General features: G+C 39.6%; 1 long non-coding RNA gene across 1 annotated transcript in view; it reads right to left on the bottom strand.

The window, feature by feature from the left end:
* The window catches only part of LOC130153772 (uncharacterized), a 126,553-nt gene that overhangs the window by 91,582 nt on the left and 12,542 nt on the right, over window positions 1–22,429 (bottom strand). The window contains exon 2 of the long non-coding RNA XR_008823502.1: window positions 14,960–15,088. This is a non-coding gene — a long non-coding RNA (uncharacterized LOC130153772). The remainder of the gene's footprint in view (window positions 1–14,959; window positions 15,089–22,429) is intronic.

Consider the following 22,429-nt stretch of genomic DNA (forward strand, 5'->3'; position numbering starts at 1 on the left):
ACTAGAGTTGACACTTTCAGCAGAGGGCTACAGGCAAAAGCATTGCAAGGATGTTTTAATTATCTTGAAAAGCAAGCAAAGCATTAGAAATTTAGACTCAAATATTTAAGGAGATATATGTATGTTAGGGTATAAAATTCACAGGCACAGAGGTTAGCTCTGGTAATGAAAAGCACTTGGCACATAATTGTGATCAGCAATAGTGCTGTCTACAGCTCTGTATTAGGTTATTTTAATTTATTATTTTTTTCTGGCTGCATTGCATTATCAAAGTATAAGGTATTATGATTGGTTCAAGACTATCTTTAATTCAGTTTCAAAGTGGTAAAACTCTTTTTGGCAGAAGTCCACATCTATGAGGGCCACTGGGGACATGGTGGGTAAGAAATCTGCAGGCTGTGTTGGATGTCCCTTTCCATGGCCAAAAATCGGTCCTGACCAGCAGTATGGAGTTGTTAGGGACACTGTCCTTGGCACAAATATCAGCAACACCTATAGTCAATAACAGGCAGACAGGTCAGTCACAGCATTCTTCTTAGAAAGGCCCGATGTTACGTATGAGATGGGCCAACATGATACACAGTATGCCTTAACCCAGTCTGCCCTTAAACTACTGTGAGCTCTAGGAGTGCTGGAATTGACCTTCTGCCTTGCACATTCTCTGCAGGTAGCAGAGACACAGCGCACATGGATGAACAGCAAGCATATTTCCAGTCTTGTCCCATCCCAGTAGGATGTTATTCTGAATAGTGCATTTTTCAGGAAAGCAGCTACGGTCTCTGCTTTATGGAAATGGAAGAACATGGAGTATGTTTTTACTGTTTGGAAGGAAGAATATTGTGCGTGAGCCTCTGCTGAACAAGAAACTTTTAGCTATGAAGAACAGTGTGAAAAAAATGTAAATGCACTTACCAAAAGCCTGACTTGTTTGAAAGTTTAAAGAGTTGGTACTATTCTGCTATTAATATAATTTTTTAAATTATCTCACAATCCTGAAATACTTAAAGGATTTATTTTTTAATTAATCTTAAAGCATAAATGAATTAACTAATATAATTGCTCATTTCAGAAAGTTAATTCTGTGCTCAAAAGAGTAGACGCTGTAATTTTGGTGCCACATAAACTATTCTTTATAGATAATAAAGTAGTTCTAATTGTCAAATCCGCATTAGTAAAGTTTTGGCAGATGAAGAATACTTTGATCTGTGCATAATTACAAATCTTTACCTTGGCATGGTAGGTAAAACTTGCATTTCTGCAGCTAGCAACTCCCTGTCAAACACATCTTTGTAAATGTAATTTCTGGAGAGGTGAAGGCTTACTAGTTAGGACTTTCAAAGGAACTGGTGACTCAAGGTGTCTGAAAGTTCCCAGTGTCCCACTTAATGAGACCTGTGTTTCAAGATGACCAACGTTTCTGTAAATAAAGTACCCAAAGTTGAATGCCAAAAGCAATACACCTGCAGTCACTAGCCAGCTAACAATCAGCAGAACTAAGCAATTATAAATCAAAAAGCTTAATTTAGTTGCTAAAGAGTAGTCATAAAACCAGTCAATGCAAAAAACCTTAATTACTTTGAAACACATAGTCTCCATCAAAGGAGATTCCCAGGTCACTTAGGACTCACTCTAAAAGGAATCAGAATTTCTGCGCTGAAGGGGAACACCAACACAACACCAGCAGTGTCTGACTCCCTCAAGGACAGTAAGAGAGCAAAGGTTGTGAGTCAATCCTCTTCAATGATGTATATTATGCTCATAAAAATAATTCACATGTCATGCAAACACTGGGATAGTCCCGCACATGGGGAAGGAAGCACATTTTAAACTTTCTAGTTTTAAACAATGCCACATTCAAAAATAATTCAGTGCCTCACATGGGTGTGGCATGCTGATTTCTGGACACGTTTAACTGTATGTCCTTTAGCACATATAGTGAATTTTGCACAAACTTCAGAATACCACGTAGAAGCCAATCTGGGAGGCTGTGAGCGAGCTACTGCAACAATTCAACTTATGCTGTTATCCAGACATAAATCAAACCTTCTGCATCCTGCTTAGACAGCAAGACCTGAGCTTTTGCTGAATGCCTATATAGATAAAAAAAAAAAAAAAAAAAAAAAAAAAAAAAAAAAAAGCCTTCACAATGTAGTTGATGTGGTACTCAAAGGAAAGCTTGAAGTCACAGATGAAACCAAGATTACAGGGTGGCTGGAAGTAAATAACAATCCCATCAAACAGAACCACATGTGGAAGAGGGTTAGGAGGAACCTGCTGCTTAGCCAGTGACAACCAGTGTGATTCAGTTTCACAAGATGATCCAATTTACAAAGACACGACATGAGAGAAAACTCCTATCCAACCCTCAGTAACAGCAGGAGAAAAAGGCATAAGATGCTAGTTAATAGCTAAAAAACGTTTGAATGAAAATAGCTGTAGAAGAAACAAAGGATGTTAGCTTGATTCTTGTCTAACTTAGATGTACATCACGAAAAAGTCTGTTGCAGTTCCTGGAGTGTAAGAGATGTAAAAGACTTGAACGAAATAAGATGCAGACACTTGCAATGTCAGATGCTGTCACCTTAACCTATATGGAGTATGTACTTTTTTGAGATATCTATCTAATCAATGTCACTGAAGTTTCCACTTAGTGGAATAAGGCAATAGATAGATAGGCTAAAAGTAAAAGCAGCATCTTGTAGCTTTACTAAAAGCTGTTCAGCAATTCCCTACTGACTGCTCCAGAGCAGACTGGCAGTTTCCTCAAGAAAAATCAAAAATTTTGAAGGAAAAAGCAAATATCATTCTTAAAAAATATTTCCTTTAGGATAACAGAAAATGTTTAATTTCTGGGGACAATTTACACAAATTGAATGCACAAACACATGCCTACGCACTCCTTGTTACTATGAATCAGAAGGTTTTTGTTTGTGTGCTCAAGCATGGCGTGTTTAAGGTCACAAAGAGCACTGTAGTTCACCTGTGAAATATCCCACCTCCTCCATCTCGTGTACCAGCTAGGCTGGGGTTGCTTCCCCTCCAGAGACAGACCTTCAGAGGATGACAGCTCTACAACCTGGTGCTCCACACGTGCCATAGGGTAGCTTGGCAGCAGGGGGATGCAAGGCACATAAAGTCTGACTCTCTGAAGGCATTGAAGCAAAAATAGGAAGAAAGTAAATTCAGTTTAAGAAGAGATATTTTTAACATTTCTAAGTTAAAAAATAGTTTTAGTTGAAAACAAGATGTCAAAACAAGGAATCGAATTTCCCAAGATGGAAATACCCATTCTGTACCAGTCTAATGCTTAAATCCGAGAGGAATTCTGCCTTACACCTCATGGAGTCACTTGATTCAAGCACTTGTCTTTCGGGAAAGCTCTTTACTAAACAGGTATATTTGAACCTACTTACAAACCAATACAAATAAAAGAATTTTCATTAAGAGTCAAATCTTGCTCTTTTTGACTAGGACTGCAATTTATGCTACAAAAACTTTGAAAGAAGTTGGGAAGTAAATAGCGCTTCAGAAAACTGTTTCAATACAATATGCAGTGAATAATACATTGCAGGTGAAAACAGATTCATAGGATTTTGGAGACCATGTCCCATATGTGTACATCACCAAAGACACATAGGAGCCTTCTGAACAGTTACGTATTTGTTTGGGATTCAGTGCAAGAAACCATTACCCTGAAACACAATCATATTGTGAGTTACCTTTGCCAAAACTCATAAATTCAAGCAAAGGGAAAACATATTGGGTGTCTGGAAACAGTGGAGGTAATTTTTCCCTTCAGACCTGCTAGAGATTTTCACTATAATGAAAAACTCTAAGGTATTATTAAAGAAATAAGTTGGGAAACTGTTTCCCAGCCAAAATTACTTGGATCCACTTTATACTCTAGAAAAAATGCCCATTGAAATCATAAAAACTCTCTGGATTTATACTGTTATCTTCCCACAAAGCCAGCTGTTGATACCCAATTATTTTAAATGCTTCGTGATGATCCCAGCTCATTTCCTATCTGGGTCAAACCAGGCCCTAAAAACAAAAGCAGACAAGCAAGCTCAGAGGTGCAAGAACAGAAGTAAGTAGAAACGAACTGCTAGCAGAGCCATTCACAGCAATTATTGCTCGACAAGCACTTACAGACTCCCTGAAAAAGAAAAATGTCTAGTATCGGAGTATCTACCCCTGAATGTCCCTGACTCCAGGGGTGCCAAACAAAAGACATATTTGTACCACAGTTCTGTGTAGCTCTGTTGACAGCATGAAGCAGAATATTTTCCATGTAAAGGACTTAGCCACTTCTTGGGCAGCTTGGTTTTTAACCAGGAAACACTTATTCCATAAAGGCAAAACATATAGTGATTTAACTGAATTTTTCAGTAAGACACACTTTATCTAAAGAAAATAATTGTAAACTCGCAGAGCAAAACAGTGTACATCATATATTTTACACCATCTATTATAGCTATATAATTAAATGAGCAAGAGGGCCAAAGGTATATATATATATTACAACAAAATGAGGAGGCCAGTTGGGACTAAACCAAGTATCTCGGAATTTTTAACACAGGCTGGAAATTCTGGTTTGCAGACAGTTCAAAGCTATAGCTTTCATTTGAGGCTATCCCACATTCCCTGTAAGTGGACAAAATAAGCAAAACTCAGTAACACCAGGGGAAGATGACTATACCTATTTGTAAAATAAATCGGTCTGGATACGTCTACGTATATGCAAAGACATTTTTTCCCTTTGTACATTTACATGCACACAAGTCCATGACAAAAATGTAGATTCTTCTAGGGATGCAACAATATTCAAAATAGGGCATTTGAGAGGATACCATGACTGAACTAGGAGGAGGCGAGGAGGTAGATTCACTTTTCATTCCCAGTCTTGCAGGGTAGGGAATTATATCAACACTATAAACCAACATAGGATATAATTTCTCTCCCTTCTCCCCAGGATTGTGTTCAAGCAGAATCAGGCAACTGTGACAGACAGAGGAGACCTGTCCTTCTCAGGGTGTGTGTTATGTTTAATTGCTGAAGGCATGAAGCATTTTAAAAGGTTTGTCAATAAAATCCCTATTTAGTTAACCCCAATCTCCTCAGATCTCGTTACCGGCAGCCTTCTGCTCTTAACATCTGGGCCGGCAAAGCCTTCAATTACAGTGCCGCATTTGGTAGCTTAATAGACCTAGATAAGGGACCCCAGTATATCCATTTCCCTTGGTAACTGCTTATCTCTGGCTAGTCCAAGGATACGTAGCCTTTAGGTCACAGCGAGGCACATAATCATGTGGCAGGCCACACAGTGTGTGTGCATATTCACATTAAATCCAAAGCTTTCTGTGACCTTTCCTCTTCTGTAGCTGGACTTAACATCTGTCACAGTTACACTTTGTAATTGATGGGGAAGGGCAGGGGGAAGGGGAGAGAGCAGCCCAAGGTGGCAGCCGGGGGCAGGCTTACACCAGTGGAGCTCCTCTCCCCTGCACACAGCCTGCTCCTTGCTGGCATCTTCAGGGAAGAGGGCAGGAGCGGGCAGGAGGCTGCTGAGCTGGCTGGGGACCAGATGGCAGGCACCCACCAGCTACTCCCTCAGGCCCAGGGGAACAGAGCCTGGCGGGCACGTTGCAAATCATCAAAACTCCTCCAAAGCATGATGTAAGGCTCCATCCAAAATAAAGATCTACTATCAGTCAAATAGCTCCACGGCAAGATTTCTCCTTAATACGTCCCTAACTGGATGATATTGAAGAAAACCTATAAAAATCAGCTCTCAGCACACAGTTGTCTCCTCTGCACTGAGATGAATCTATGACTGTTTTCTTCTACGCCTTCCTATCTGCAGCTGTAAATTAGCACAAACTTCTCCAAGTTCAGTCTCAGGTGTTAGTTGACTCGAACAATTGACACCCATTCTTCTTTGTTGCACCCAAATTTTGTATTGTACCATGCTGAGGTTTCCCTCCTGAATAACTCTCAAAATACGTGCAGACATTTGTCTTGCTTTTTCGTTCATCTTCACTTTTAGTTCCCTCTCTGCAGCCAAATCAGTGCCTTTAAAAGCTTTTTAGAAATTTAAAATTCTCATGTTGTCTGACAGGGAATTTGCTGAGCTTCTGTAGCGACATGGACCCATCTTCCTGCTTTTTTTAAAGGGCACACTATATCACTACCCTCTTTTTTCTCAGTCCATCTGCCAGCTAATTTGCATGCACTAGGAAAATCAACTTTTCTGTTCTCTGTACTCCTTAGCTTTCCTCCACTTTCGCATCAAGTTCTGTGACAACGAAGAAGGGCAAATCAGCTACAGAAATTTCTCTTAAAGCTTTTATGTTAACCTTCAAAACTCATGTTTGCCACTTCAAGTTTATGTGCCAAAGACATGAGAAAGCAAAAGCCAGCAGTTTGTCAAGGCATGTTCGCTAGAGATCTGGGTTCCGTTTCAGCTGTCACCATGTCGCCATATATACCTATTGATGTAACTCCTCATGTGCAGCAACAAATGGTAAATAATTCCTCTCTCAGAGCACACTTCTGCCTGAGTTGGTGTCAGTGCTTTTGATCAATAAACCATTGAGGCATCTTCCAGCAGAATATTGTTCCAACTGTTGCTCAGAACAACATGCTCCACCACAGTTTCCTTGTTTCCAATGCTATATATGAGCTTTTTACTTTTATCTCCTCTTCAAGCAGTATCTTCTCTAGGTTGCTATACAGCTACTGCACATTGTTTAAGCACATCCCTGGTTCTTGAAAAGGCTCACTAGTTTCTACTGATATAAACCAGCTTTAATCAAAGTAATAGGTCCCTACCTGTATCACTTCAAGGAAGAATTTCAGTTCTTTCTGTGGCACTGGCATCTAATAGAGCCATTTCTTCACATTAGGCTCGACACTTACTTCTTCTAACGTAATTCCCTGGGTTCACCGAGTCCTTTTGAACTTGTAGCCCCTGCATCCTCACCTCTCCCCAGCTTCTGCTGTGAATTGACCCATTTAGATGTTCTTTTCTTATGTATTTTCTCATCCCAGATATACCAGAGTTCTTGTTCTGATTTCCACTTTATTAAAAATGCAAATGCAGACAAGTATGTGCTACTGGCAATACATTTATAGATAGCTGTTTTGGCAAAGTCCTGGTGTTTTTAAAGGCACTGGGTGTGCACAACAGACAATCTGTTGTTGTTCTTCTGTTTAGATGTTTTTACACACTCTACACACACTGGGATTTTCTTTTTCCAGAAAGTTTCACGCAGATTTACATAGACAGTTGATAGCACTTCATTTGCCCAGTCTGTGGAATAGATGTCCTTACTGTCAGATTTGCAGAGTAGTGTAAGCAATACTAACTTTGCCATAAGGAACAGACTTTCCTAATATTGCCTGTAATTCAGTTTCCTGAGTCCTCATGTCAATTCTATATTTTAGGGTTTTCCCTACAAATGTGCAAATATTAACCTCTTAAGTTAGTAACACTACATGTACTTCACTGCTGTTGTTTCCTGTATTCTGACTTCTACCTCAAAGTAACATACTTACTACCTTTATTAAACCATTCTCCTTGACTTAGGCTCCTGCTATATGCACTGAATGTTATGGATGCTTTAGCTTGCCTCTGCAACACACTGTGAAAACTGAGGCTTGCGTTTTGCACGGTTTTTCCCGTGCTGTACCGTGCTTTATTGGTGCCTGATTAAGCCCTTGGTGCATGCTTTTCTTCTGATGGTGTATCCAGCTGAATAAAATTCTAAATTATAAATTCACACACAAATAAAAATCCAAGTATTGAGAAGACTGAAAATATTTGTGGATTTGTAAAGAATTTGGCAGCAGTTTTAGGTGGAAAATAAATTATCAGGCTACAAACCCTAGAACACTGGCCAACATCTGACTAGGCAATATTTTTAATGCTACCTTTCATTTCCAAATGCTGGATTATGTTATGTTACACAGTGATGTTAGACAAATTGTGAATGTCACAGTCAACTAGCAAAAAAGTCAGGGCTATTCCCTTCACTGAATTTAATTCCCACATACGAAGAATTCCCCTCCCGCATTGCTGGCGCAGCACTCTTCACAGCTTTGCTATAACGTCGCTTTCACTGTGGCACCTTTCATCTGAAGATATCAAAGCAAGCTACAGACACATGCTAATAACAGACTGTTCTTAGAATACTTACGAGGTAAGAAATTACTATAACGTCCAATTTGTTGATGGGAAAACTGAATTAGAAATGTATTAAATTGAGTTAGAAATTGAGTAGAGGTCACAGACATTGGACTTAACCCCCAAACACCTGGCTCCCAGCCCTGTGCGTTACTCACTGATAATGCAGGCACAGATCTCAACAAAGGTCTCCGACTCAACTTAGTGTTTTTGCAGGTGATGCTGATACAACCGCAGGTAGGCTAGATGAAGGTGTTACTCCCACGCCCCAGTACAACTCATTATATTACACTGCTACCCTTATTACAAGAAAGTTGTGTCATTAAAGCTAATCCTACAGGGCCCCACGGGAGCGTGTGACCAGAATGAAAGCAGCACGGCACAGTTCACAACCCACCAGAGAAGCACTTTACCACAGCTTGCTTTCAGAAGTAAAAGCCTCGTTTTAAATAAAACAAAAACTTTTACTTTGATAAATGCTGGCTGCTTCAAAAAGATACTCTGTTCTCAAGTCTCCCCAGCTAAATGCCACCACAGCTGTAAGGGCCAACCACGTGTGCAGTCAGGCTGGGAATTATCCACACAAATAAAGAGCACAGCTTGAAACATTGACTTTCTCCTGATCAAAAGGGTCTGGGAGACAACTGGACAGTTTGGATCAGGCAGAGGATAGGGCTTTTATTATTTTCAAAGAGCACCCCAGTAAATGGAGTAGCCAATGTGGCCCTGGTGGCAGTGATACTTTTAACACACTCCTCCATCCTACACAAGTTACTTAAAAGCTTTGCTTTGGGTCTGTTTGGGGTTTGGTTTTTTTCCATTTTTCTTTTTGTTGAAGAACCTCTGTAGGGAAAACCTGAAATACAATCAATCCTTTCACCAGCTTTTTTAATAGCATTCCCTAAGCTGTCTCCCCCACATACCAAATAATAAAACACAAACATTACCAAAGAAACCTTGTCACATCAAAAATGTCTTCATTATACCCATATTAAGGAAATATGTGCTTTAATTCTATTAAAGGAGAATTTTTCTTTTCCTGTGTTCTCATATTCATTTTCTTCATATGCTTCAGTCTGAAGTGAAAAAATACAGAAAAATCCCTTTCCACCCTGTTTTTACTCAGTTTCATTCACTAGTTGTTTTCAAGTACATATGCTGAAATGAAAGATTTAACATGAAAAAATTATTCATGAAAAAATTTTAAATCATGAAATATTCACACGATTTCACTTTATAAAACTGTTTTTTTTTAAACAAAACCTAAAGGATTTAAGTCACAAAATAAGGCAGAATATTCTTCAAAAAGATGTTTCTCTTTTAACAGCCATATATCCCAGTCTAAACAGAAAACAATCTGACATGGAGGTATGTGACAGCTAAGCCATGTATTCCAAATAAATATATTCCATCAACATTATGAATTTGGCAGTTTGTTTTAATCCTAAACAGAAGTACTGCAGCAATAACAGCAATGGTTTTGGTCTTCATTTCTTACACATCAATCCAGAAGCACATAGAGTTCCAACTTGCTCAGCAACTGTTGTCTATATTCTTATCTTATAATTGCATATATGATAAAATATCTTCACTAATATTGTAACAACATAATGGGATGGACATCTGTTATTTAGAACCAAAAAAGAATCAGAGATCTTTAGTCCTCCTATCTCAAACCAGTTTGATTTTCAGAGTTGTGGTGTTTTGATTGCAATCAATTTGCAGAAGAAAAATTTATACAACCAAAATACAGTAGCACCACTTGATCAACAGATGAAACAATACGGTAGAATAAAATTAGATTGAAACTGTAAAAAATATATCCTCCTTGGTGGTATATTTTAGTTTTTAAATATCAGGCGCAAATTACAAAGGTATTATTTTCTTAACAGATCTGAGAGGATTACCTGTAAGAATTGTGATGAAATTAATATTTTGTAATTGTTTTACCTGAATATAAAGCTATAAAACATCATTGTCACTGCAGGCTTACCTGCTTTGTCTGCAAAGTTCAATGAGTGTCTGGGTGTGTAATAAATCTCCAACCTGTTGCCGATACTGGAAACCTACAGAGCATTAAGAGCCATTGGCTGTACTAGAGATTTCTGGAATAATACCTGCAACCTTATGACTAAAAGCTGATAGGGATCTAACTTCATTGAAGCAAACAACAAGACTCCCCTTTGACCTGGGCAGCAGCTGGATCGATTCCTCTGTTGCATTATCTGGCATTTCGTAACAGCAGTAGGATTCTGAATCTTGTTAAAATACATGGCTTCAAACTACCAACTTCCAGTAAAGCATTAATTCAAATATTCATGAAGCCCAAGATCACTCACTTAAAAAAAAAAAAGACCTATGAAGCACATTCTATGAAAGTATTTGTGCATTCATATTTTTTAATTTTTAAAAGGTTTCTTTTCCCCCACTGTAAAGCTTATTCCCCCAAGGCACCAGCTGAAAAGGGGTAGAGTAGTAGATGAAACAACTCTGAACTCTTCTCCTTTATCTAAGGTGATCAAAATCAAAAAGTTACTGTGCCTGTGGTGTAAGGAAGAGTGTTTTAATGACTATGAAATTTCTCACTGGCATGTTGTTTGAAGGCTGTTTCTGAAATGAATCCTCCTCATCTGAAGCCTGAAAAACTCATTGCTTGATGGGATAGGCCTGAAGACAAAACACTAATGAAATTTATGTTCATATTTTGAAGGCCCAGATCCATATCCTAAAGAGTTTGAAGCCATGTCTCTTTTTTCAGAAAAAAACTCTTTCTTTTACTTGCTCTTCCATCAAATACCATCATAGCCTATATATTCAGAATTTAAGGGATGAGACAGGAAGAGGGATTTTTTTTTTTTTGTTTAAACACCACTATGCAATACTTACAGATTAAATCATGGAAAAAACATTCCAGAGGAAGATTACAATCTAATGCAGATGGGAAAAGCAGCACAGCCAGGCAGGGTGAGGAATGTTATCAGAAACGCCTATTTGTATCTTATGGTCCAGAGTACAAAAGTAGAAACACGTTTCCTCTAAACACGCAGAAATAGGAATTCTTTCTGAGATACGATAAAGCTGGAAGACTCCACCAAACAAGAAGAAACCATTTTTGAGCAAATCAAGGCCAGATTTTCCAAGCAAAGTGTCCAGCCCTGAATGCCCGAGAGGTTAAATGCAAAACCTTTGGGAAGAGATATGAGAAGAGAGACATAAGGACTCACACAGGCAGGGGACTGGACTAAAACACAGTGCTCAGAATTTGGTAACAGAATGGAAACAGTGGTAACGAAGAGAGACATACGATATGAAGGCAACAATTAAGAGCAGGCATGATAGAATAGGAATTCGGGGAAGATAAGAGGAACACAAAGTGCTTTGTTTTGCCCAGTTGAATTTGATGGAGTCACAAGGCATCCGGCGTGATTTACTAACAGGCCACTGAAGGCACTTGAATCTCAAAATCTCTCTCCCAGTTTGTTATGAAATAATAGCTGGCATTAAACAATGAACAGTGCTCACATGTTTCTAATTAAATGTATGGATGGCACTCTCTAATCTAGTTATACATATTCTACTCTACATAAAGCTTTGATAGACACTGACCTGTAATACAGGAATATTGCAAACAGACGCATGCCCTGAGAAATTCTCCAGGCAGGCATAACCTGTAAACGCCACGCATAGCAGAAAACATTGTTTTATAACTGGGTGTGTCAGCCTCATGGTGTGATGAGTTGATATGTTCAAAATATTGAAATACTGCAACATTTCTTTCCTTTGCACATTTCCTTCAACACATTCACACCAATGTGAGCTAATCAGCCACAGATCTTCAACTGGCACATATCGGCATAAATTTATCAACCTCAAGCCACTGCCTGAAGACCATTTTTCAGCTCCGTACAGTCTCCCACCCTACTTACCACTTGCTGAAGAGCAGGGATAAAGTATCACCTTCTCATACAGCGACAGTTTCTGTTTGCCCTCTAATTAAGTCCTTATGGGCATTTTAACATGCAGGTAGTGCTAATTATTACACAAAGCACTTCCGATGGTGTTATGCACACAATATTCCTTATGACATTGGCAAATGTCTCTCTCTGCTCCCCCCTTACCAATAGGAAAGGGTAAGAATTAAGCATAGAGCAATGTCTTGGCTATAAATGAAGTCTAAACTAGCAGCAGGTGAGACTGGAAGCCAGAAATACCTAGTTCCTTGGTCCTGTCCACACAACAGACCATGTCACCTCAGGGAAAAGCAAAGTTTTATCTTAATGCATTAAGTAAAGGCTGTCTAGTTCATTACCTTGGTGAAAACTTGTAGGGAAAACCAGTACTGATTTGCCATACTAAGCAATATCTTTGTGCAAAATTCACAATTGCTAGCGTTTCCCTTAGCTTTCAGTCCCCAGTTTCTATGAGGGTTTCTTTCTCCAGATAAATATTGACAGTTCTTGGCTGATTGTTTGGATTGCAGCAGTACATTCTAGCTGCAGGATTTAGGCTGGAGTCTATTTCAGGGGTGTGCATCCCTAGAACTAGTAACAAAGTTTGGCCCTGGGAATAAACACACTTCTGAGCATAAAAAACCTGCCAGATTTTGTTTGACTCTGAGTATATTAGATAAAATTGTGAGTTCATACTAAACCTACCTCCTCTGCCCACAAGCTAGAAGACAACTGAAACAGTTTTAACAGTTCTGGGAGCATGACGTGGCCTGTTGAGTACAGGCAAGCTGAGAAGGCACATTTTGTTGCCAGCTGAACAACCTGAAAAGAACTACTTCTCACCATCAGAGCACTGAGTTGCAAGGCCTGAACAGGAGGGAGCTTAGACAGCTTCTCGTTAAGCTTCTGAGATCAGCTTCAGGGTCTGGAGGAGGACTCACTATTCTTCACTACTTTTATTTCTCTCTAACTATTTTTATTTCAAAATAAGGGGATGTAATTCATCCTCATCATAAAGAGTGCCATTTCAAAGCTAAGGAAAAGAACAGACCCCTTTTGAAACATGCTCTGCACATTTCCTCACCGGCCAGCTGACACTACGTGAGCAGTGAAGACCTTCTAGCTCAGACCTAAGGAGAAAAGCAGAGCCCCTGAGGGCCTGCAGAGCAGCTGGGACCTGGGGGGGAGGGACTGCCTCCCCCACCCCTGCTGCAGAGCACAGCAGACCAAGAAAGGCATCAGTGCATAGACTGAAACCTGCTCTGTCCCTATTCACTGCTTGTAGCATGTCACTGGGCTTTTTACTTTGAAAAAAAAACCAAAGCCCAAAGCACAAGTATTGCATGGAAGGAAATTACATAATTGTAATTATGTGTAAAAATCAAGGTAGACTAATCATTTCAAATTTGTCCGAGACAAATGGTCACCACAAATTAGGGCTACATTACAGCATGGGGATACAGAATTCAGACCAAAGAGATGGGACAGAAGAGTTTCTATTTTCTAGGAGGTCTTTGTAGCCTTTTCGGTGGAGCAAATATCAACAGCAAGCCACGGTGCAGGTGAGGCAGGAGCAGCTAGCCAGGGGGGGCTGTGGGCAGCTCAGGTGATGGGGTTAGTGCAGGCATGGATGAGACCTTGCTGCCCAGCATAGCAGGCAACAGGGCTCTGGGGTCCCACAGTCACTACCTGTGAGTAAGGAGATGTCACAGGACATTAGAAGTATCTGCTCAAGAGGTCGTCAGAGATGAGGACTTCAAACGAGTGTTGGTACATTCTGGGAAGGGAGTGCTTGCTTATTCTCTGGTGTCCTGCTACCTTGCTGCTGTTCTTTTTTCCCTCTAACCAAGTACTGCTTCATGAATCATTTGACTTATTATTTATGAGTGGCACTGGGCAAAGTTTAATATTTTGTGGCTTTCATGCAAGGAGACAAACCAGTGTTCACAGGTGGCCCTGGTAGCTACCAATGCCAAATCCACCTGCTTCCAGCAGTTCCCAGCACCAGTCCCAGCCATATGAGTACTCAAAAAAACCCAGAGGCAGCTCCGTTATCAACACCCAGGACCAAACTTCCTCAGAAGACAACTTCTACGAATTTCAATGGGTTTCCTTGGCTCTCTCGGCTTTGCTTCTTTCAGTATTTGTTAACTAGCATGCTGAGTACTTGACATCGGCATGTTTATCCTCTTATACAACTGTTCAACACCTATGACCTTTTTCTAGTCGTGTATCTATAGTACAGCTATAAAAACTCCTTGTTAATCTCAGTCATTGTTTGAAATAATTAACTAGAAATAAATCTAGAATACAAATCACAATTCAAATCCTATGTATAGCAAACCCAATTATTTTACAGTATGTGGCATTTATATTTCAGGTGATATTAGAGTAGTTTATGCATTCGCTATAGTCAACTAATTTTTTCTTAGTATACTCAATTGTAAAACAAGCATTTCTGATTAAATGACCTCAGCTACCTACAGCTCTCATGGGCTAAGTATAAAGGAATACAGTGATCACTCAGAGGCTCAGTAGGATTTTAATTACATTTTTGGTACATTTGTCTGGATTCCTTTCTTGTGTAAATCAAATGAATTTAGGGACATGCTTTTATATGACGACAAGTTTCTATTTAGGATGCTGTAAAATTCCTCCAGTACTTTTGCTTTGGAGAATCTTAAAAATCACTAAAGATTGTGATATTGTGATGTATAGATTAACATCTTTAAAATGTACGTCATTATGAGTATTGCCTCTTAACAACTATATTTTATGACAGAAGGTATATTCAGTAAATGGAGTAAATATTCATTCTTACCACAAGACTGCTGTCCAGAGAAAGTCTTTTCCCAATTTCCCTTTTTTGTAGCTGTCTTTTTCTCTCCATAGCTGAGGTTATTTGTTTTTCTTTTGATCAACTAGAAAAGTCAGACTGTTTCCAGAGTCACTGAAAAAAAAATAATAATTAAGTGCACATTTCAATATCCTACTTAGCAGTTTCTGTCTTTTCATCATTAACTTTGCAATAACCCAGCAGCTAATGACTTTGTGCCTATAGTAGGCTGTGTTCCAGGAACAAATTTTCTGTGCCAAAAAAGCTAAACTCTCCAGACAGAAATATTTCCAATATGTTTGGGTCACTTTTCAAATTTAAAATAAATAAATAAATGAAAATCTGCTACTACTGTCTTTACCAATACACCCCATGTTCACACAGTCTCTTTTGGACTGGGCTTGCAGCAGGATTTGCAGAGCCAATGAGTTACCTGGGGCTGGGGAGGGGGAGGCAGGGAGGGAAACAGTTCTGTTCACATTAATTGCACTCCTCAGCAAGCCCTGCTTGCTTGTTGGCACATCTGCGCTGCTACTATGATGTACAAATTTTGGACTTAATCCTGGAGAGTTCTAAAAGCTTTCAACTCCCATTATCCTTAATGAGAGATTAATGCCCTCAGCACTTTCCTTAAGTTTTTAAGGTCAAAGATTCTGCTGTGATAATCAGACAGTCCCACTGCCTGTACAGAGCGGCTGGGCAACTTCACCCCATAAAGCTAGCAGAGACGGAATTAGTCTTTTCAGTTTTGTAGGGTTTGGTTATTCCTGGCTGGTGGTTTCTACTAAAACCAAGCTGCAGGTACAAGTAACAGCTACCAGCACACTCTTTTCCTAAATGTTCCTGATATGTGTATTTTAAAGTTTTAGTTTGCATTTTAAGGTAATATTTATTGTGTGTGATTCAGGAACATGGGCAAAGCTAATGAATTTATTCAGGATTTACAGAAAGCAGCAGAATAGTAACAGAAATCAGAATCTAGTCTAAGTTAAGGTAGACAGATACACTCATAGATACAGAGCCAAATACAGGAATTTTCTCCTGCATCTCATAGTGACTGCATTTACTGTATCACAGGGCAACATCCCGTATCTCTGAATCCGGGCTAACTCCCATTAAGGACAAAAAGCTTTCACTACAAGAATTTGTCCCCATTTTTTAGGCAAGATTTGATGTGGAAGCCTATTTAGAAACATAACTCTAGTAAGATTGAGATATTCATACAGTGCTACTTAATGCTAAACCTAGATACATCACACTTCACTGAAAAACAAAGACAAATCTGTCTGTTTCTGATCCTTGTTTACTTAATGTGAACAGCACCTTCAGTCACAGCCAGGTGATGCACAAATACCACTGGGCTTGGCTGTAGGGTAACACAGCTGGCATTCCCAAACGAAGCCTTGCATGTGCCCTCCAGATATATTTGCATGCCTATGGATAGACCTGACTTCTCATGCACCTGTGAACACTCCCATCTGTTGCTGGGGCGATACGAAGCAGATAAAACCACGGCAACTCTTTCCTCAGGTTGTCCCCAGTGCTCTGCCAGGAGGGCACGCAGGAGCCTGAACGTGAGCCAAGCACAGGCTGCCCACAAGGGGAGCGGGATGCCCCAGGCTGAGCCTCTGAAACCAGCTGGAATTTAGAGGGCTCCCAGAGGCACACACTGGGATCATCAGGTACAATGTGGGCATCACAGCCGGGACTGCTCTTGAAAAATACTTCCCACGGGGAAACTGTAATTGGCCCAGCTATCAAGCCATGCAGTGGAAATTCAGCCTTCTATTAAACACCACCTGGTGTCTCCTATACTTGTTTTGTACTTCTGGTTTACACTTAGGCAAGACCAGAATTCATGCCATTTTCTCCAAAATGGATAAAAATTAGCCTCTATACACATCTAAAGAACACATACAATAAGAACATATACACACAATAGTAGGAAAATCTTAGTTATTGCATTGTGATCATTCCTGCCTTGTGGCTTTTTTCCAGGTTTACCTGTAAGCCCTTGCTTCTTTTTTATAGCTACCGATCCAAAAGCTACACACACTATTTAATTCAGCTAATAAGGAATCTGAATAGTGTGCTATCGCATCATTATCATTGTTTCCTGATTAGCTATCATGTCTCAAAAGAAATACCACCATAGATTTGAACAAACACAGAGGAAAGGTATTACACTGTTCTTGTGATTATGCCAGAAATTAGCAAAAGAAAGACCTTATGTAATCTTTATATCATTCTTCTGTGCATTTATCATGCCTGGAGAGCATGACTTCCACCAAAGGAGTCTTTATTGATCAGTGAACACAGAACCACTTAGGAGCGAGCAAGTGAGACTACAGTTGGAGCCAATTATCCCCATAGAAGGTCAAGTATTTAATATGAACAAATACCTGAAGTTTCTGTCTGCAGGTATTTGGTGGATGCACTCCAGATTCCAGTTTAGAAGTAAAAGGAGAAAGGATTATTATTAATTATTCCTATAGCTTAAATGCTATGCTGCCTTGGGCACTTCAAGCAGCGGATTTACTGTAGCCCTACCTAGCACAGTACGTGGCCCTACTCATGTACTGTTGAAGCAGCTTCAGATTTGCAGACTCCACTCCTTCCCCCCTACACGCCACGGAAACCAAAATCTCTGGGCATGTTACCATTAGCAAGCTGTCACAAATCTCTCCTGAAGAGTTAACAACCTACGGCTGAACCCACTTGGAAAACCCAGTTTTGAATCAAAGGTGATTATAACACAAGACAATTCAATACATCACCTGTTCCTACATACGCTGGTGCCTCAAAGCACCCAACTCGGGAAGCCTTTAAAGAAAACGAATCATCAGAGTGAAGTACTTAACAAAAACAGAACAAGTTTCCATCTTGGAATGGTCATTTTTGTGCATAGTACTGCTTGTCACAGAGAAAAAATGACCCTCCCAGGTAAATCTCTCTTCTTCTGAGACCCACCAAAAGACTAACAACAATTCAAAACGGAGCTAACACATCCACTGGGAAACTCAGCGGAGGAGAATGCTCATCCAGATGGAACAGTCTTGAAATGCAAAAGCACTGAGAACCAGTTTGCCCAATCATCAGAAATACTATTCTTGTGTTACCAAGAGAACAGACTAGAAATTTATTCGCCTTCCCTGACCACTTTGCTTGTCGATATCTTTACAGCAGAGACCCCAGTGATCAGCATTCAGACTCTGACTGTCCCATTTAGCTCGGCTGAACTGTGAACTATTGCAAAGTCACTTCTGATTTATGGTGTCTTCACTGATAATACACTCACATATGCACGTTGCCAAATCTTTAGGGGCACATCTTACAGTTCTTTGTGCTGCAGGAAATTTTTTCACTGTAGGACTCTTCTCTAAGGGACTATTGAGTTCATCTATGTTGAGCATATTGGGGAAGGCACTGAAGTTAGAGGCACTCGGTGATTAAGCTTGTATCCTCGAGAAGTATATGGGTATCAGTCTATCAGAATGCAGGTCCCAGATGTTTGCCTACTGGCTTCTCAGTTTTGCATTGAGCTCAGGAAGAAGGTTTTGTATGGACACAGAAAAAGCTCTCAGGGGAAGACCTAAGTGGGATCTTGCTAAAATACGGTATATCCTCACTGTTCATAAAGCCAGCAAGCCAGAGGCATCAGCTTGATTATATATCCTAAAGTGCAGTATTTTTAGTACTCAATACAAGAATGTTCATTACTTCGGGAGACGGCTCTAAAACTATGCCCTGGAGAAATGGTGTGATTAACATAGAAAAGCACTCTCTAAAATCTATGCAAGAAATTTCCTGGATTATACTACCTTCTTCATTTCTAGTAGTTACAAAGGATGATTGATGTATATTGCTTTAGCTGATGAACACGTATAACATTATATTCCTTAGATAAGCATCCAAGATATTTTCAGACAGTTTGAAACTGCAGTTACATTTCAACAGAGCTATGCCAACATATGCCAGCTGGGAACTAGCACACAGTATATCTCTTTGGTAACTGGAAAGGGACTGTAATTATTTTTCTGTCTCTTACAAATGAGTATAAATTTAGCAGTTATGACACATGACAAAAATGACAGCTCTGCAAACTAGTGTCCTTTTGTTTAAATTCAGGATAGATGTAATGCAGCCTCCCCACCCTGTGCTTTGCACACCTTAACGCTGCCAGCAGGCAAAACACCCGTAGGGCAGCAAGGTACTCCCCCTCTGCAGGCTGCTTGTCTTTCTGAGGTGTTAACAACAGGACAGGTTTTATGATGTGGACATCCCACTACTGGGTAATGGAATGGGGCCAAAGTTACACAGCGACTACCTTTTTTCTACCCTGATAGCCCTGCCATACTTTAAGATGGAAAGGGAATAAGCAGAACTGATATTATCCCTCAGCAATGAAAGAAGGAAAATACTATCAGTAGCATAGGTCAGGAAGCAGCTATGAGAAAGTAAAGATTGTCATCAATACAAATGTTAGTTAGAATGAACAGGTGATGTAAAAATGACAGATTTTTTTTATCTCCTTACCAATCTCCGGAGTGATTCAGTTTCCTAAGAACTTAATCGAATTTAACTGAATCTGTCATTGTCCAGCTGTGGTTTTTTGCTGGCTCTGGTGCTAACACAAGTGTGTGTATGCTTCCTTTTGTTGTGGTCTTTGTAGGAAAAGGGGTAAATAAGTACGGTACAGTTTGTCTGGGCCTTTTCAGAACTGGAAGGAAAAAAAAAGATTCCAGAATTAAGAATTCATGTGTATTCAACAGATCATAGATTGTTCAGGTCTATAAAATCACTACATTTATCTTCCCAGGTATAGACCAGCCACAAACACTAGTTTGAGTATTTCCCTTTGGTGGTTTTCTTTTAAATGGTAGAGTGTTCAAAGCGTCAGAGCAGTAACAGCAAAAAAACCCACCTTCACAAAAGATGAGAAAATTCTGCCTAGTAATTAAAAGTGATCCATGAAAATGGTTTCATTACCACAATCCTATCTCTCCCCATCGCGCTACTTAACCTGCTCATGATTTCAAGTGATAAAGTGGAAAAATAATTCCAAAATTCTCTTTTGAGATGATGTTTCAGACTTCAGCACTTGGGAAACAGAGCACTACAGCGACATCGGCATTTCTGCAACCTGAAACTTAGCTAAATGGTTTTTGGTTTTGCCCATAATGTATTTCATAGCAATGCCATAAGCAGGGCATGCCTGCCTAATACCCAGTACTCCCAGGTATTTGCTTAGGCTGGTCAGCAGTTTGTTAGCACTAACGTATATGCTGCACATTCACACCCACTGGATTAGGTTGCTATTTGGATAAGCAAGCCACATTTCTGTGGAGAGGGAAGGAGAATGTGCCATGTGCCAGCATTAATGAGTTAATTAAATTAGAAAAATTCCAATGCAGGAACCTAAAATGCTTAGATAAGTAGAATACTATGGGACTTACAAGGCAGCAAACGCAGCACTGCTGTAGCATTCTGCCTACATGTCTAGATATTCTGACTGGCTTTGGGAAATTATGTTAAAAAAATATGTCAGGTCAGTCAGAAAATATCTAGATAGAAAGAGATTCCTTCCTAGTTCTCTTTTGTTTTCCTGAGGGATAATTGATTTTGATTCACCTCAAATTTCTTACAACCCCTCAAGCTGTTCCAAAAGATATTGGAACTGTAGAGGCACCACACTGAGCCAGCCATGCCTTGCAAGTTCTTTTGGGACCCAAAACACTCTCTGTTCAATGGTCCTTTAGCTCTGGTTGAAAACTGTCCAGTGGTCACCCACAAGGCCAGGGTAAAGTAGCCCCAAGGAAGTACAGGAAGGACCAGAGCTAGACAAGGAACCTTCTCATCTTTGTTGTGATTTTAATTAATCACAGTGACACTGACACACAGCAGTTTACAAAGAAACTGAGGAGGGTTGACTAACTTGAGAGTAAAATGCTGAGAATCTCTCCTGCTCTCACCTCACCCCTTGAATGGGAAGCAGTAGAGCACATAGGATAGTCTCATGCAATTTTTGACTGGTGATCACTTGCAGCATAGGACAGACTTTTAGTACAATGTTCTAGAAACACAGCATTTAAAATAAAGCATCTCAGCTACTAAATGCAACCCTTGTTTCAACCACAGTTTTCAAAATACATTTATGCTTTCTTCGTGCAAGATAATCTTCCATTTATTCAGCAAACTAAATAACCAGTAAAGCTTTCTATAGCATTGCTTCTAGGATTTAAACAAGTTAAGATTAAGGGCTTAAATCTAGCAAACCTATCAGTGTGTTCAAAATAATACCAGGAATTTCAATAAATCAGAAAATAAAGAATACGGCATTAAAGATGTTATTACTACGACAGCTGTCAAGATGAATTGCATGAGAAGCATTTAAAAGATTTATATCTCAGTATCTCACCAGGTTAATTAAAAGGATGCATGCATTCATTTAAGAGGATAAGGTGGGTTGCAGTGACATAAAATGAGAGGGCATAAGATTACGTTCTTTCAGCGCTAACAAGAACGGGCTGAACCAATATAATTTCCGTATTCTGTAATAAGCATGATTCATCCACTGCCATTTTCAGCTCTCATTTTCTTTCAGGGGAAAAAAAAAAAAAAAGGCTATGAACATTTATAGACTAACATAATCAAAGCTTTAACCTTTTCAGCATTTTCTGTTTGGACTGGCTGTCCATTTTTATCATGGGGTTTCAGGGCCATGCTGCAGGGAGGAGAAGAATCGCCAGTAAATTACACCAAAGAATGCTGGAAAGGTCAAAGGATTACCCTCCCCTGTTTGCTTTTTATGGGACATACGAAGCATTCATACCATGCAATAAAATTATTGAGACAAAAATGATGAAAGATAAGCAGACAGAAAGCATGAATCTGTTGTCAGGACAGCATGGAAGAACAGGATATATTACAGTGTTATCATCAATAAAAAACAGATTATGACAATGGTGTTTGTGTATCCTTAGCTCCTGCACTGAAATAAAAACCTTCTGAATGTTTTAAGAACTGTATCTGAGAAAGAGATAGTCAAGCAAGACTGAGGCTATTCAGGCTGAAGAAAACATTAGATCCAAAGCTCCCATTCCTTGGGTGAATTTCTAATGTTATTTTTTTACTAGATACTGTTATAAATTAGGTGATATAGGTTATATATATATATGGTAAAGATATATTCCCTTAGCCATTGAGCCTCTTTCAGCGATGTTTTGCAACCTAGGCTGTTAATCTGCAAAAGGCATGCTCTGAACACAGCAACAGCATCAGCTGCCTCTGGGGTCTTCAACACACATTTGTCTCCCTTGGGAGCCACAGCCAAGCTTAGGTCAGGAATGGGCAGTTCCAGGCACCCAGAGAAGCTGAACTCCAGGACCTGAGGAAATTTCACTGTTACTATTCACAGACCTAAAAGGTCATGTAGAGATTTTGAGGGTCAAAAAT

The sequence above is a fragment of the Falco biarmicus genome, chromosome 8 (genome assembly GCF_023638135.1).
Source record: "Falco biarmicus isolate bFalBia1 chromosome 8, bFalBia1.pri, whole genome shotgun sequence".
Lineage (NCBI taxonomy): Eukaryota > Metazoa > Chordata > Aves > Falconiformes > Falconidae > Falco > Falco biarmicus.